At 46.7% G+C, this 18,673-nt stretch overlaps 1 protein-coding gene across 1 annotated transcript in view; it reads left to right on the top strand.

Annotated features, from left to right (window-relative positions):
• LOC120848286 overlaps nucleotides 1–18,673 on the top strand; it is a 71,245-nt gene that overhangs the window by 33,973 nt on the left and 18,599 nt on the right. The window lies entirely within an intron of this gene.

Below are 18,673 nucleotides of genomic sequence, written 5' to 3'. Positions count from 1 at the left end.
AGTTGTACCTCATATGGAGATTAGAATATGTTAGGTGAGGAACAAAATGAGCCATTGTATAACATTTTCTTAATATTGCATGGTAGGCTGTATCTGTGTTTATTTACCAGCCCATTTTTTACCAGCCATTCGGCTTTGTTCGGCATTCGGCATTATTACCAGCCCATTTATTTACCAGCCATTCGGCTTTGTACGGATGTGATTAATGGTATGATAGTCCCATGCGAGGTGTTCTGTAAAATGAACACCCAAGGATTTCATTTCACTTACAACTTCTATTTTCTGGTTGTCTAAATGAAGATATGTTGGCCTACAAGTTAATTTGTTTCTGGGTCTATAGAAAATCGCTCTAGTTTTATAAGGGTTTATTTGCAGACAGTTTGCAATGATGTATCTTTGCAAATTTCTAAAAGAGCTATTTGCTTCTGAAGCTATATCAGTCGGGTCAGTACCAGTAAAAAGAAGTCATATCATCGGCATAGGCTATTATTTTTGCTGATGTCATTATGTTGATAATGTCAATGTAAAGCATGAAGAGAAGAGGGCCTAATGTGCTGCCCTGGGTCACACCTGTTGTAATAGTGTCAAGTGGAGATAAAGAAAAGTTTATACAAACAGATTGAGACCGAGGCTGTAAATAAGATTGAATTAATAATGCTGCGCTTCCTCTAATACCATAAGCGTGAAGCTTAAGGTGTAGTATATCATGATTTATGTCGTCAAACACCTTATTAAGGTCAATAAATATTCCAGGTATGAGTTCTTTCTTCTTAAATGCTTCAACAATTCATTCTCTTTGTGTTAATAGTGTGGTTTCTGTCGACCTGTGTTTACGAAAACCAAATTGTGAGTTAGATAGAATATTATGTTTGTTAACTCTTAAAAGCCCATAATGTTTCTATCAGTGATAGGAACATGAAACTCGCTAGAAATAATGTTTATTGCTGCACAAGCACAAATAATAAAAGGTATGAAAATACTAATTGAAAGCCATTAATTAGGGCATGGGAATATTCTTCCCTCTGGGCCTTCAGTGCCACACATACTCTTGGTGACACTTGGCAAAACAGGGCACCACACAAAGGTGTACTTTGCAAGTTGTGCATGTGATCTTTGATCTTTTGTCATTTTTGGCCGTGGAGCAGTACCTACACCTCTTGTAGGCTGCTTTGCCCTGTGGGTAATGTGGCCCGTTGGACAGGTGCACCTCATCTGGCACGCCAAGGTTTTTGTTGGTACTTGCTTGCTGCAAGACGCGTCGAAAAGCGGTCGTGGCTGACCTTTTCCTTCCATTATAGCCGTTGGCCAACTGGCGTGCAAGTATTAGGAGAAAACTCTGGTGGTTCGCCTCCCCCTCTGACAGCTGGTAAAGGATGAAGTTATTCACAAGAGCACAGTCCAGAAGAAAGTAGAAGATTCGCATCCACCATTTTCTTGACTTACGAGTAACGGTGTGATACTCTCGCAGCTGATCAAAGCGGTCTACTCCCCGCATGTGCTTCGTGTACTCAGGCGTGGAACGGCTGCGCCATTTGCGCCATTTTGCGCCAGACGCATGTGTCTGCGCCATCCTGCGCCATGTTGCAGAAACTGCGCCACAGCCAATACCTCGCGCCATTATGCGCCAAATCGCAAAACGTGCGCCAAAAAACTCTTTATTTCGTCTTAGTTTCGGTTTCTATCGACTCGATTGGCAACAATGAGGGCGATTAGCCTGGTCGGCCTTGTAATCCTTTGTTGTGTTTATTCCCCCTGTCTATCCCGAGTCGGAAGCGCGCGAAAAAAACTCGGATTCTAAGCGCTACACGACCTGCGACTGGATTGTTATTCTTCAACCATAAGCGGTAGGGCAAGTCGGCCGAGGTGAGGTCGAGTCGTTAAGCACCAGATTGCATGAGGCTCTGCGGCTCGGGATCCGGACGCCATCCAGTCGAAAGCAAATGAGCAAAAGATTCCTTTTAGTACTTCATCCTTAGGAGTTGGAACCGCATTCTCGTAAGATAAATCGTGATTCGATAGAACTGAAACGCGGTCCGATCCGAAACCTCTCCGGCCAGCAGCTCTTACCTTGCCGGCCAGCAGCTCTACTTATCTGCTCGGCGTACTTTAACCTTGCTCCTGCTTATCGCTTCAAATACGATAACTTCGTTAATCGTAGCCTGCTGCTTCGATATCGAGTTGCACAATGGGATAAACTCGAAATTTGTTGCTCTGCTCCTCCGTGAAACTGCATGTCCGTTGTTTACGCTCGTCACGTGGTTCGCACATATAATTACTATGTCAATCACGTGCGGGTTGTGCGATAAGTAGTGCTGGTTTGCATTTTGAGCAGCCGAAAGCCACTAAGAAAATATTAAGGACGCTATCTTCAGAAACATCAGGTACTAGCTTTTTGATTCTCATTAAGGCTCACAAAGTTTCAAGTTTTCGCATATATTACACTGTTATCCCATCTGCCTGGGTCCCTAACCACTGATGTTCATCTATGCTCCTCAGCAAAATTGAAATTGTTCCCGTGCTTATCTAAGACACAAGCTGAAGTGCAATGCAAACTGATCTGAGCTGCTCCTAGCGTTCTCCAGAATGTAGTTTTAGCTGCTCCCAACATGCTCTAAAACGGCTGCTTCAGCTGCTCCCGTGGCTGCTCCCAAGTACATTTCATGAGTTCCACCCCCGTGTACTGCACAATTGCTAGTGGACACTTGATGCTTCTCTTTGACGCGTCCTTATTTTTCTTTTCCACTGTTACCGTCTCTGAAGGATCGTGGTCTGTTGCTACTACGTTGGCTAGCCGCTTGTCTTGCCACTGGATCGCAGCAACATTTCCCTTCACCTTGTAGTTGTGGTCGCCTTCATTGATTTTCTTTTTGTTCTTCACAACATCAGGAAGACCTTTTCTTTGTGCACGGACAGTTCCCACGGCATATATCCCGTGGTCAAACAGGTTTTGCATGAGTTCGGGTGAACTAAAAAAGTTGTCGAACACTACCAGACACTCCGTCCCGACAAGTTCCTCAGTGAATTTCTGGATTACCCTGTAGCCGAGCCCACCGCCATCGCCCTCTTTGCCCGTGTAGACTTCGAACTGGTTAATAGAGCCAGTTGTAGCATCAGCAAGCACCCATACTTTGAACCCACATTTGATAGGCTTCATGGGCATGTACTGTTTGAATGACTCCCTTCCTTTGAACAGAATCATACTCTCATCAATTGAGTGGTATGCAGATGGCTGGTAGCTAGCTCTGAATGTTTCGGAGAGCTCTGTGATAAGAGGTCGAAGTTTGTGCAAAGGGACATGGCCGACGTCTTCTTTTCTAGTCGCTGTCTTGTTGTCGTTGGCATGCAGTGATCGAAGAAGCTGAAAAAGTCGTGCTCTTGGCATCACTGGGCTAACTGATGCCACTCCGAGGTCGCTGTCCGTGCACCAGTAGTCCCGTCTGTTTTGAAGTTGAAGAATGCCCATTCTGATGAGAATATCTAGGAATCCTTTCATTTCTTCAGCTGCGGTATCCTGCCAAGCTTTCGTTTTGGTTTCTTTGGCGTATATGTTCGTTTGCTCAACGAGTATAGTCAAAGCACCTCCGAACAGGGCATCAAAGATCATTATTGGCGTGTGCGTTGGAGGAAGCTTAGGAGTTGCAGGTGTTTGGCAGCAATAATCGGGAATGTTGCTTCGGTGGGGAAGCGAACGTATTGTCCACTCACTTGCAGTCTCTTCATCATCACTGGCGTCATCACTTGAGTGCACATCATACGCACTCACCTGTGCTGCTCCTTGTGACGCTGTGCTACTCGGCTGGACTTCCGAACGGGTTACCGCACCCGACGGAACATCGTCGCCGTCTTCTTCTTCCTCGCTGTCACTTGACTGATTTGGGTCATCAGGCAGGGAGAAAAAGACATCCAGTGCCTCGTCCACTGACAAGAACTTCGACATATGTGGAGAAACAAGCGCAGGTATAATGTTCTGCTAAAGGCCCATAGGGAAATATATTCCCACCACCTATGGTCGGGAAAAACCATTACAGCATCTAATGAACGCAATGAACATGCTTATAAGTGGTTAAAATCGATGCACGAGATGCCGTAGAGACATTAATTAAATATATGCACCTTTAGAAGTTGTTTTTTGCCGTCCTCAGGCTAAAGTTTCTTCGGCAAATTGTACGAGCACAAAGAGCCGAAGCCATGCCACCTTGCCGGGAAAAAACCATTCTCGCCGCCTAGTGGATGCACCGAAAACCTTCAAAATAATTTTGTGTAGTTTGTTAGGCATGTGGCTAGATGGCGCCACAATACAGAAAAAATAAAAAAATTTGCATCAGTTGTTTATGGCGCCTTTTTCGAAGTGGGAAGCATATTCCCTTTGGGCTTTTAAGGGCTAAGCAAGTTGGTTAGTCTTGAATGAATTATTTTCTCAAGACCCTTAGACAGTATCGGTAAAATTGATATCGACCTATAGTTAGGTTGTTTTTGTCACCACCTTTGTGCAGCTCCGTTACTTCTGCCTTTTGCACTTTTGGAAAAACACTGGTTGTTAAAACGAGGTTAAAAATGTACGTGAGTGGAGGAGCAAATATATCAATGGCATATTTGATGGGTTTAATTTGCAATCCACTTATGTTCTGGGATCAGCAGTTTTTAAGATTTAGGAACATGCTAATCACTTCATTTATTGTAGTAGGAAAAAACGTAGATTCATTAGGAACATATCGCGATGTTACCGACGGATCTATGCTATAATTTGCTGGTTGTACCAAATTTACGAAGCAATCATTAAAAGTGGTAGCAACCTGTAAGTCGGGCAGTTTGCTTCCATCTAGTTCAACATTATAACGAGAACATTTTTCAACTTGTTTTATAAAATTTGAGTTTCCATAAAATATCTCCCTTTTGTCTTACGGTATTATTGAACAGATTGTTATACAGTCGAACCTCGATATAACGAACTTCAATGTAACGAAATCTTCGATTTAACGAAGTATTTTATTTTTCATAATTTCTTGCCCATAGACCCCATGTATTTTTAGTCTCTATATAACGAAGTCTAAGTCTATAACGAAGTGCCATTGTCATAGAAGGCAATAAATAAATCAACTCTAAAAAACAACTTCGCAAAAAAAATGTGGTTAAAAAAAAAAATTATGCGCAAACGCGAGCGCTTGATAGGTTACTTAACGGGGACAGGCCTTCCAACGTTCCCAGGCTGCCCGAGGATGCGGCGCCGGTAGCACCGGCGAGGCATGCGGCAAAGCGGATTCCGCGAGGTTGGCCAGAAAATGCCGAGCAAAAAGTTAACACGGCATACCAGCATCACCACTGACATTCACTGATAACCATAGTCCACTCCACTGCACCGCGGGTAGCGCGGGAGCCAACTTCAGCGGGGGAGCGACGTGATGGCGCGACCGCACGGGCAGTGCCATCTAGGAGAAGACCGAAAAGACCGATTATCGTCTTGCGAGCGTGGGCGCAAGCGGCGCAAGCATCACTGTGGGCGCAAGGGTGGCAAGGGGGCAAGTAAACTGTGCGGTGAAGAGTGCTGTGTAGGTTGGAAACATTGGCACCGCCTAAACTGCCTAAACTAAACAGCTTTATTTTTTAACCGGGCGGTTCACTTACGTGCTTGCTGCCATAAGGAAACGTAAAGTTCTTTCTTTGGATGAGAAAGCAAACGTTTTGGACGCCATCCTGAAGAAACTGCCGAGATCACGAGCACTCGGGAAGTGCTCGACGCAATGGACGTACTGAGGAGGTACACGGCGTCGCATGGGCAGCAGGATGCCGTGCAAGCGCTCTGGGCGCTCGAACGCCGTATGACGCCGCTGCTACTGCCGGACAAGGCGCAAGCAAAACTCGCGGACTACTTCGCCCCTAAATAAATGTCATTTTCGGTGAGTTTTCATACCCGTAAAATGTTTCGGAATTTTTTTTCGCATGCTGAAGCCAAATTTCGATTTAGCGAAATTTCAATGTAACGAAGTAAATTGCGAATTTTACCGACTTCGTTACATCGAGGTTCAACTGTAGTAATTCAATTTAGCATGTTTCAGTACGGAATTCAGTTTGTTACGGAAAGATTTATAATCACATAATTGACTTGGATCCCTGTTTTTAATAAATTTTTTAAAAAGATTTTTTTTACGGTATGTTTATTTTACGAACTGGTTCAGGTGTGACCCATGGCGTTCTCGACTTTTTGCTTTTCCCTATTTGTTATATGAAAAACAATTTTCATGAATCCTAGTTAAAGAAGACAAGAAAATGTTATGAGCTTCATCTGCTGTTTCTTTATGTATACTAAGCTCCAGTCAGTATTACCTATGGCATTAAAAAACATGTCCAATCTTTGGGCATTCATTTGTTGAGCAAATATTGGTTCCTGTAGTGGTATTGATGTTTTACTGCGAAATTTTCTAATAAATGAAAAAAAAAATGGTGAAAGGGTCGCTGACATCACTGAGTATTACGCCAGAATACCCATGTTCATTATCATTATTTGTTATGAAGAGGTCAAATGTTAGACATTCGATTAAATTGTTAAAACCATTTGATTCGAGAATAGAGGTAAATAGAGTTTGCGAAGCAGATACAGTGGACAGGTCTATATTGAAGTCTCCACTCATTAACAATGTATATATTTGTTGACGCATACAAAATCAAGAAATTGCTCCAGAAACACATTTTCTTTGGCGCTGCACAGTAACCGCCCCTCTTGGCGTACAAGTGGTACAAGTACAGTGTAGCAGAGGCAACACATTGCACTCAGGAGTCAATTGAGATTTGTGTCATTGTACATTATTTATTATATCTGTGTTGTGTGGTTAAGCAGCTGCTCTCGCAAGTGTGTCGACTTGAATGTACTTTCTTCTACACTTCTTTTCATCCTGAGATGGACTAACTGCAAAGCCTACAATCGTGAACGAGTAGCTGTGGTACTCCCGGTGAACGTGCGCTCGTGCAGCCGAGGTAGTATGATTCAATGCAAGGAGCTCGCGCTTGTAACCTCACAGGCTAGTTGATGTTAGGATGAGACGAAGTATTGGTTAGTTATTCTTTATTTCAATATCTCAAGTTTCTACGTTACATAAACATATCTTGAAATTGCAAAGATATCTGTCGTTATTGCACTTATGGGCTATCGGTCATTGTAGGGCATGACTATGTTGTTTTAAGAGAGGACGAGCTGCGCTAAAGGGAAAGTCCAGTTTAACTAGGGAAGGTGTCGTTAGGCACGCTTGAACTGCACTTATTGACAGGTTTTTTTGCAGTGAACAGTGTTCCACGTGAAACAATTTTTTATTTACACAAAATATGGAGGTGTATCAAGTTTGTACAGTACTGTGTTTGGTACTTGTATGCAAGTGCATGGTTGTTCATTATGTTTCTCATTTGGTTAAACTTCCTAGTATAAAATAAACCTCGAAATTAAAAAAAAATTGTCATTGCATCGCTAAAGAAATTGCAATGCTATGTACGTGTACCCCATATCTTTCACTGAGGCACCACAGAAAGTTCTGATGATTTATGGAAAAAAATAGGTAGGTGAGGAAACTGAATAATCAACACGTCTGGTGCACTTCAGGTGGTGTCTTCATAGGTAGAGAATTTGACACAGCTTACACAAATCTGCAGTTGCCAAATTTTTTGTGTTTTTTTCACACCTGAATAGTTCTCACCCAAGATACTACGTAATGGAATGAGCTAGTGTGGGCCAGTTGGGCCTCCACTTAAATGGTAAAATCTGTTTTCTAGTGCTAATCCGTATGAGTAAAGTGAAACAAAGCATGAATGTTGTGTTTGGACCAAAAAATCGTACAGGATACTGTACACTTCTGCAGTGTGATGAGAGTACTAGAAAGTGTACAATACAAGGAGTACATAATAGTGTCATAAAAATTGGAAACATGTCAATCATTCATTCAAACCAAACGGACACAAACAAAGCGAGGGTTGAAGGTGGTTCTAAGGGAACATTCACGGACAACCACGTCCCACAGAATGTACTATATTACAATTTGGAACATGTTAAAATCTAATTCTATTTAAAAAATTTAAATCTTGGAATCCTTTCCCCCATCTTGAATTTTTACTCATGTTGGTGCAACATTGTATGTTTTCCGTAGTATGGCTGCCTTTTCCAAAACACGTCCCCGTGCACGCCAATGCTCTTGATGAAGAGGGCAGTGTCGTTTCAGCCCAGAAACATTGGATAGGCTGCAGTTGCCCGATTGTCTTTTGCACTGACCGGAGTGCCCCTTTGTGGGTGAGCCGCACAGACCCAGACCGCCAACAGATGGTGTCCCTTCCTGAAGCATGGAGCTGCACTCTCTAAGCAGTTCTAGCACTCAGGTTATCTTGGCTGGTGCAGTAGTAGGAAAAGCTTTTTCCCCTTTCAAATTCAGCTGGGACTTTTGCTTTCAGCACTCTTATTCCCAACTTTTCCCGATGTTTCAAGTCTGGGAGTGTGGTGTCTGTGGCTCTGCAATCTTTACTCACATTAGCCGCAAGATGTCCACACCTTTCCGATGGGGTGGCTACTGCAAGATCCGAGACAGTTAAGCTGTCAAGGCTCATTAATGGGCCATTCCTATAAGAGGCAGGCAGCCTGTCGAAGCACCAACCTTGGATATTCAAAATTATGGCACCAAAGTGTTTGCAGGGCAGTCTCGTCTTCTGAAAATCAGGGCAACTGCAGCTTGTTGTGGTGAACTGTGCAAGGTAAGAAGCATTTGCCGATGCAGCACTTTGAACATGAAATATGCCACTAGGCTCATCTGTGATTATGTGGTCCGCATCAATGTCCCCGGCAGCATGTAGACTTGCCATTATGTGCTTGACCACGGCACGTGGCCTGTTGTGCAGGAATGTTGGTACAGACTAGTGATAAACTCTGTGGCCTGAGGAGAAGTGCAAGTTGTCTTTTGAGAAATGTTTCTCCCTGTCACTCAGAAATGTCTTCATCATCTGCAGCAGACTTATCAGGCTCTTTCGTCCACTGTGGCATTTTAAGTAGTGCTCTTTGAACATCTTGTTTTGGGCTTCTGTATTAGTTCTAACAGTTAGCTCACTCTTAAAGCAGGAAGCCCACATTTCTTTTACATTTAACCACTGTCCCTCCACATAGATCTGCAGCTTTCGAATCGATTTCCAGATGGTGGAAGTTAGAGGCACTCGACTTCCACCATCTGGTGGAAGTCGAGTGCCTCTAACGGCAAAATATCCCTTTAAAAAAAAAACAAGTTTTCAAATACCCAGCCGCGTAGGTGGCTGGCGCATCTGTGTTGATCTTCTGAGAAGAGGTGGAATGCCCCCCGTGTCTTGGTCCCGTGTGCAACTAAGCGGCGTGGCAGGCGAGTTTGGAGGGCCTGCCTCCGGCGTTGCAGGATCGTTCTGACTCTCTTGAAACGTGATTGGAAAGTCGTCACTGGAAATCGGAGACGGTGAACCATTTCGCTGACTGATGCCGGAGGAAAGGGAAAACTTCCTCGATGTTTTTATGTGCCTGTGGCTCTCGTCTCGATTCATAGATATTGCCTCTTGCTCCTTGGGTATATTGTCTCGGGTGTGTGTGTGATCCTGACATTCTGCATGCCGCCCATTTTTTATGAATACGGCTGTACCTTCCCCTCTTCTGCTTTGTCGTGTGAAACAAAACTTACTGAAACCATCCAGATGATAACATTTAGTTGCTCACTCATGAGCGTTGGTCTCCGATAGTACAAACACAATAACGTTGGCGATGACACCTCTTATCAAAAAAACAGAACTGGTCCCAATATTTTCTAATGATCCGAATATTTACGTGTACCACAGTATATATCAAATTTGGGGGTTTTACGTGCCAAACCTACGACGGGCATCTGGCACGCCCCAGCGGAGGACTGAGGATTAATTTCGACCACCTGGGGATCTTTTGACGTGCAACCGAAAGCTCGGTTACACGGCGCCTTCTCCGCAATAAGCCTCCGTCATATTGCGGGCACCTCGGTCGGGATTCGAACCCGCCACCTGGGGATCCGTAGGCCGGCGCTCTCGCCTCGGAGCCACCGAGGCGGCTCACAGTATATATGATGCCGCCGTCCAGTGCCAAGTTACTCATAAGGCTCAAAAAATCCGATAGTCAGCCTAAAAAAAAAACCTGAGACGAAGTCATCAAGTTACACTATTTCTTCCAGGTCAGTGTGTCAGTAAATTCAGATGGGACGGCCTTTCTTGTCCATCTTTGCAAAGACATTGACGTCCCTTACCTACACAAACTTCAAGTGCATTTCTCTGGCGTGGGAATGGGCCATCCAGAAGAGCTCTCGGTAGAGCCTAGTGAGGTTGCCATTGAAATACAGACGCTGCAGCGATGACCCCTTGCTTAGTGCGTGCAAACTACCGCAAGCCGTCATCCACTTTTTCTTGCCGCCAACCGGTTGGAACCTCACCAAAACTGGTGGGGTCCGCTTTTTCCACTCGGGAGGCGGTGTATGGCAAGCACCTGAACGGCCGGAAATTTGAGACGCCCGCTCTTCGCGCAATGTCTGCAATGATTTCCCCAAGGTGTTCTTGAGGTCACTGAGGCAGGCATTGAATCTCCAGATTAGGGAGGCGGCCATACTGCTCGTTGGTGTTAAGCTCTTCTTTGAGAGCCTAGATCTCTTTGGCCTGCTCATGCATATGGCCTCTCAGCTCCATCACCTCAGCCCTGACCTCGTTAATGACCTGGTCATTAGCCGTGACCGCTGCCAAAAGTGTGTTGTACTGGGCAGAAAACAATTCCATTGAGGCCTGGACTCCACTGATTGTCTTTCATCTGCTTGACGACGCGCCTTAATGCCAAAAGGATGTCCACTTTCAAGGAAGCTGCTGGAGCGAGTCTATATGCTAGCCCTCATCATCAGGAGCTCTTTCAATATGGAAGAGAGCTGTGACGGCCATGCGTCACATTCGGTGTTCCTGGTGTCGTTTTCCCTGCAGAATGATATTAATGGCTCTTTGCCTCACCCATCCTCAGCCTTCTGTGATCCTCGAGCACATCTTCCCGATGTGGCAGGAGGCTAAGCAGAAGGCGCACCTTATCATCCTGCCGTTCCTCAAAAGGGCCTTGGAGCACACAGAACATTCCGAAGTTTGTCACGCTGCATCACGATACAAAAATGAATGTATAAAAAAAACAATAGCCAAAGACAATGAGGTGGGCCAGCTGGTTGTGCCCCTGTGAGAAACACAAATAAAAACAAAGCCAACAAAAAAACAAAAAAAGAAACAACTGTAGTTGGTCAGCTAGCTTTACCCCTGACAGGAACAGTCAATGGTTGTGGGCGCCGGTGCAACAAAATAGTCCACTGGCTCCTGCGCTCTTGCATACTCATTGCGCGGCCGAGGTCGGAGGCAATCGGATGCGAACGGCCCCGGCCTCGACTGGGCAGTGCCGCCTGCTCCCCCCGCTGGTTCCACTTTCGGTGAATGAGCCACCTCACCGCTAGCTGGACACCGTGCCGAGCAGAAAGACCGTTGCGGAGATAGCATCCACGCACAGTCAGTATGTCAATAAATCAATCAATCGCTGACAAGCAATCAATGACAATCAATCAATCAATTAGTGTTTGAGTGTCCAGGAACAACCCCTTGAGTCTTAGCTCTGGCACACTTGTGAGACAAAAAAAAAGGAAATTAAAATGGAAACACCAGGGCAATGGTGGAATGGAGTTCACCAGTCTTAAATGTACTGAGTCCTGACATGTACAGTCTTACATTCAACTGAAAAAAATAAGATGTTTACGAATCTCTAACGCAAAATGGGAGTGCAGCTCTTGAGGAGGAGGGGGAAGGGTACGGAGGGGAGGGTATGCCCCTCTTCCTCTATGCCCTCCTCTCCCGTCCTCCTCCAAGTCAGTTTCCTTGCTAACTTTAGCAAGGAAAAATAACTTGCACCTATGAAGAAATTCAATTGCTCCGCTAGATGTAGCGGGGAATTGAATCGGTGTTAAGGTCACGTGACATCAGTTTTCCCGCTAAATTTAGCGCGGTTATGCTGATATCGCAAAACATGGAAACGGGCACCTTAGAGCTGTGTTCTAATATTAAATATATTAGTATTGCTATATTAATACCAGTGTGACATCAGGAAAGTCGCAAATTAGAAGACAGTTGGAGAAGTCAGAACAAGCAGATGAACAACGTAGAAGCTACAACAAAGCTTGCATATTCTAAACAAATGCAAGTACATGATATTGTAGTGACACACAAGTACTTATCAACCCTTTTCAAGCATTAACTGCCTGCAAACAGAATGACCAAAAGTTCTGCAGCACAAACAAAAAATAGAGTGCATCAGAGTACATGTTGTAGAACTCGGTCAATCTAAGAATAGGGCTTAATCGATTACAATGACGAGAGGTATAAAAGAATGATTGATGTCGTGTAAGCGCACGTGACACTCTAAGGCTCACTTCTAACAAAAGGCGGGGAGAGTTAATAAAATCGTGAAGAGCTCTGAATAAGAGCAACATGTTTACCTTAGCCCGGCACTGATGCAGGCTCAGCAAGTTCACAAGTTCAAAATCAGTTTCATAATTGAAGTTATGTGGACCACTCTTAACGTAGTGATGTTCTAAGATGGAAATGAACTTTTGAACTTTGTCGAGTGCCAAGGAGTTTTAGAAATGCTGTTCAATGCAACTGAGGCATACCCAAGTTGTGATCTCGCGAACGAATGGTGCAGTGTCGGAAACGTAAACGGAATTTTAAATTCTTTTGTTATGATATATGTGGTGCTAATGTGCTGAGAGACGAGTTCATAACTGTTTTTATGGGATCACCGAATCGTAAGCTTGAATCAAACGTAACTCACTGGTCCCTCATCTCAAATACAAGCGTTAAGAACTCACTGCGGATGCTGTACGCGAAAATGGTATTCAATGTTTTCCGTGAAAATGTCTTAACCATGGTTTTCGATTGGTTAAGACAAATATCATTAACCGAGCACCAGTTCTAAAAGGAACATGCATCCTCTTGAAGCTCAATGCAATCATCACTGCGAATTATTTGTTTGTAGAGTTTTATGTCATCTGAATACTGCAGAAATAAAGGCTTAGAAAACAGGGGGGAAGCGCTGTTTACGAAAGCAGAGAACCCGAGGGGACCTAAAACAGATCCCTGAGAAATTTCAGAGGAAGCCCTGTAGAATGAAGAGGCTATGTTGTTAACCCGGATGTACGCGATTCTTTTTGTCAGGTGGTCTTTAATCCAGTCCAGAAGTGAGCCACACACTCCATAGGCGGAACGCTTCGCTAAGAGAATAGTGTGGTTAACAATGTCGAAGGCCTTGCTCAAGTCAAAGCGGATAACGTCCAGCTGACCTTTATTACAAACGACCTGAGAAGGGGTGGACATTAATGTTGCGAGGTTTGTAGCAGTTGACCGGCCGGACATTAAACCGTGTGTGTTAGGGATGGCTATGTTGCGAAACTTAAGAGACGAGAATTGATGTATGACCATTTCAAAGTGCTTGGAAAATGAAGGAACAAGAGAGAGATAGGTCTATAGTTAAGGACATCAGCCCTATTTTCTGTCTTTAATATTGGAACCACAACAGCTATTCTTCATTTTTCTGGAAATATCCCCGACCTCAGGAAGTTATTAAGTACAGTGCACAAAATGGATAAGATTTAGTATTTCTGAGGGTATTCTGGCGCTCCAGCAGATAATGTGGCTCTCATTTTCTTAATACATAACGCAACACATTCTTTATCGACATGAATGCTACTGAGTAGGTTGCCGAACCCAGTCAAATGAAACAACGTAGGAGACGTCGAGTCGGAGCTGTTTTTATAGACTAAACCAAGATGAGCTGTAAACAACTACGTACACTCACCGCATCGCCTCCATGAAATTCGGAAGCTATCTCCGATCTTACTGGCGTACCTCCAGAATCTCTTTGGATATTTCACAAGATCCTATTCTACAGACTCGCGGTGAAGTTTTTGATCACAGTTAAAAAACGGTTGAATTGTTTTCTACCGCTCTTAATTCTGCTTCCCACTTTGAGAGGCAGTTTTTTTTGTTTTTTTTTTCTATGCAAGAAGTCTTTTTTGACCAAGAGAGATTTTAGTTCTAAGGATAACCAGTTAGGAAAGTGAGAATTTTTTGACGTTCTTAAAGGGACACTGACAGGGTATTTATGCTCGCCGAGGTTTTTAGTTGTACGTGACATATGAGAGCTCAACTACCCAGAACAGAATTTGCGGCTCGAAATTCGGTTTCTTTCCGCCCGAAAACCGCCGATCAAGAACTGGCCGGTTCGAGTCTCGCTCACTCTCTTTTTCGCGGTCTCGGGCCGTTTTCTAAGGTATCGATGCGACCACCAAATTTAATCAAAGTCGTGCGTCGCTGAAGGCACACACTCATTATTAAAAATAGAAAAAAATATGAAACCCATTTTTGTGGCTTCTAAAAAGCTGTAAATACGTTGATTGAAAAAAGCCGTTTACAACTCCCTGTAACGCCGAATTAGAGCGCAGCTCTTGAGGAGGAGGAGGGAAGGGTACTGGGGGGTGGGTCAAGTGACCTCGGGGGTGGGGGGTCACGTGACCTTGGGGGTCACGTGACCTTGGGGCGTCACGTGACGTCGCGGGGGTCACGTGACCTGGGGCCACGTGACGATACCGATGACGTCATCAGTAGCGTCACTGATGACGCCATCAGTGATGATGATGACGATGCGGATGCCGGTGACGTCACTAATGACGTCATCAGTGATGATGATGATGACGACGCGGATGCCGGTGACATCATCAGTGACGTCACTGATGACGTCATCAGTGGCTATGACGTCAACGGGGGGTCACGTGACCTCGGGGGTATCCCCAGGTCACGTGACCCCAGGGGGGGTCACTTGACCTGGGTAACCATCGTGACCCTCGTGAGGGTAACCCTAGTAACCCTTGTGAGGGCAACTCTCGTGACCCTCGTGAGGGTAACTCTCGTGACCCTCGTGAGGGTAACTCTCGTGACCCTCGTAAGGGTAACTCTCATAACCCTCGTGACCCTCGTGAGGGTAACCCTCGTGAAGGTTACCCTCACGAGGGTTACTAACCCTCGTAACCCTCGTGAGGGTTACGAGGGTAAGTAACCCTCGTGAGGGTAACTCTCATAACCCTCGTGACACTCGTGAGGGTAGCCCTCGTGAAGGTTACCCTCACGAGGGTTACTAACCCTCGTGAGGGTTAGTAACCCTCACGAGGGTCACGAGGGTTACTAACCCTCGTAACCCTCGTAACCCTCACGAGGGTTACGAGGGTTAACCCTCGTGAGGGTAACCCTCGTGAAGGTAACCCTTTTGAGGGTAACTAACCCTCGTAACCCTCGTGAGGGTTACGAGGGTAAGTAACCCTCGTGGCCCTCGTGATCCTCGTGAGGGTAACCCTCATGAGATTAACCCTCGTAACCCTCGAAACCCTCACGAGGGTTACGAGGGTTGCGGTTACGCCGACGCCGACGCCGACGTCGACGCCGCTCAAGCCGGGAACGGGCCCCTAAGAGCTGCGCTCTAAAAAAAGTTCCACAGACAACCGGAAGCATTCTGTGTGTTCGTCGTTTCGCGTATCGTGGGACTCGCGGGGACGGCGATGGCAGCGGACGACGGGCGTGGGACCTCTATTTCAGAACTGTCGTTCGCGGTACCGGCGAATTCTGTCTACCGTTAAAAGAGAAATTTGGGACTGATCAAAAGAATTGGTATTCATCCCGTACGACACGCCCGGCCACCAAGCCGATTTGCACGAAAACGTCGCCGAGCCGTCGCTCCCTTCTCGTGGCTGAAGACATCGCTCGCGCAAACGTCAAGCACGACGTGTCTACTTCGAGTTGAGTATGCACGCGTACGATTTCTTTACTACGTGAGAATGTCACCAATGCGCGGTGCATCCCGACTTCGACCCAGGAGTGCTTTTGCTAGAGAAAAATCGACAGCAAACTTTCCAACTTACAGTTTACCGGCTGAATTGTTACTAAGGAAAGAGATCCACCAGAAAAGTGATGCCCCAGTAGCTCAGTGGGAAAGACGTCCGGTTCACACGCGGTAGGACCGGGTTCGATCCCCCGTGAAACTTTATTTTTTTTTTCTTCAAACAATTTCTGATGTTTACATATATATATATATTTTTTTACAATCATCACTGAAGAAACGAACTAATGTTGTGGACGATACTTCGCTGATTTAAATGGTATGGGATTTCCGTTTTGACACCTGCGAGCTCAATGTAATCACTTTCCACAAAATGCAAGGAGCATATAAATCAGGTAACGTCCGCTTTCCGAGGTGCCCGTATATGTTCTAGAGGAATTGCAGCCAGCCGTTGGTCCCGATCCCATTGATCTTTCGGAAACTCTGTCGCACAATGCCACTTTTTTTCGGATTCAGGAAATGTGAGCCAGCTCGTCACGCAACATCTTGGGTGTATTCTTTTCGGAGCCGATCATGGAAATTCACCACGGGCACTCACTACTCATCTCCAACTCCTCAATGTACAAAACAACTCATCTTGGAGTACAGAACAACGAGCGGAACAAACATAACTGCAAAACAATCGCACGGCGAGCAGTTCCCGCACGCCCCATCGCACGCTGCATGTCCTGTCGTCTGCTACCGGAGAGGAGAAAAAAAAAAAAAAAACGCACGGTCGGGTGTAGCCACGTGACTTCCGCCACTCACTCTCTTCTCTCCACTTCTCCGACCTCCGTCGGGTTTCGGTTTCGGTTTCGAGGAGTTGCGTCTTTTGGCTTTATTAAAAAAATACGCTACTCTGTTGCAAAATATTAATTGGGTAGTCCTCCGACACCATAATGAAGCGCCTGGCAAAAAATAAAAATTTTTTTTGGGGGGGTGTCAGTGTCCCTTTAATGCAATGCATATTGCCGCGCGCAGGGTCACGGACTTGTAGAAAGTTCTCGTTCATTCTTGCTTTGGACATAACTATCGTTCATCCTTGTTTTTGTTGTTCTAGAAAGTGCTTGTTCATTCTCGCCCCGAGCGCGCTACGCTCGAACCTTCTCCGCCGAATCTTCGAGATAGTGACTCACTCTAGATAAGAGGCCGCCCGCGACCTTGTCGAGTCAGTTTCGCCCCAGCGCTCGACTCCGCTGTCTCGCCGACCTCGACGCTCGCGACGCTTTGTTATTATTTTCTATTCTCCTTCTTGTTTTCGGCACAAGTTCGCCACATTAAACGTTTATTTCTTCCTGTTTATTTATTGTCATTCTGGTCACCACCCGTGACATTTTGGTGGAGGTGCGGGGTACCGCATGCCTGTACAGCGTTCCCCTCCAAGATCCCGCAGTGCAAGTCCGGTACCAAGCCCAGTGAGAAGACCACTCCCCGCGGAACCCGAAACTCGGACCAGCCGGCGCATCAAGGGAGAGGATCCTGAATACGGTTTGTTACTGGACAAGCCCAAGCCGAAGAAGACGACGATGGCCGACCAGGCGCAGGCCCCGGCTGCTCCTGCCGTCGTATACCTGCCCGTCGCACCCAAAACTCCGACGCCGTTCCACGGAGACGCACACGAGGACATCGAGGACTGGCTGCAACACTATGAACGGGTGGCCCGCCATAACGGGTGGTCAGCCGAGCACTGCTTGCGGAATCTTTACTTTTCGATGGAAGGAACTGCGAGGCACTGGTTGGAAAACCACGAGGCTTCTTTGACGTCATGGGAGGTGTGCAAGCAAGAATTAAAGAAGACGTTTGCCTGCCAACACCGACGTGAGAGGGCCGAAGATCTCCTGCGAACAAGGACCCAAGACCTACATGAGAGCGTCACCAGCTTCGTTGAGGATGTTCTCCGCCTGAGCGCCCGCGCCGATCCTCAGGCTACCGAGGAGAAGAAGCTGCACCACTTGATGAGGGGTGTGAAAAGTGAGATATTCGGCGGCCTCATTCGCTATCCCCCGACAACCGTCGACGGGTTCGTCACGGAGGCGACGAATATGGAACGGGCCCTACAAGCACGCGCCAGACACTACCAGCGACACCCCGGCGTAACCACTCTGGCGACATCCGGATCCGACCTTGGCACCACCCTCCCCGGCATCCATGAAATTATCCGTGAAGTCGTCCAGGAGGAACTCAAGAAGCTCCTGCCCGCTGCAGTACGCCCGGCCTCACTCTCCATCGCCGAGGTTGTGCGGGAAGAAGTCCAGAGAACCTTCCAGAAAGAGGCTCCCGTCGTCGTGGCAGCCCCCGAGGAGCCCACGTTGACTTACGCCGCAGTGGCTCGACGGCCACCGCCTCCTCCTCGTCGCGCCTATGTCGCGCCGCCCCGACGTCAGTCTCCTGCGCCGCAGCACGACCGACACCACGACGACCAGGTCCAGTACGCCTGCCCGGAGCCTCGCGCACCCCGCAAGACCGACGTGTGGCGTACGCCCGACCGACGCCCTCTGTGCTTCCATTGCGGGGAAGCGGACCACACCTACCGCCGATGCCCATACCGACGGCTCGGGCTTCGCGGGTTCCACCCGAACGACCCGCGACCCCGTTATGGTGAACGCCCTCGGGAGATCGACGAGTACCTGCGACGACCTCAGTCCCCCGAGCCTACGTCCCGCCGAGAGTTCCGGTCGCCGTCGCCACTACGTCCAGCTTCGCCGATGCACCGACCCCGACGTGAAAGCCTGTCGCCCC

Source organism: Ixodes scapularis, unplaced genomic scaffold (assembly GCF_016920785.2).
Source record: "Ixodes scapularis isolate PalLabHiFi unplaced genomic scaffold, ASM1692078v2 ptg000005l_1___fragment_1__unscaffolded, whole genome shotgun sequence".
Taxonomy (NCBI): Eukaryota; Metazoa; Arthropoda; class Arachnida; order Ixodida; family Ixodidae; genus Ixodes; species Ixodes scapularis.
This window is presented reverse-complemented; position numbering and strand designations above follow the sequence as displayed.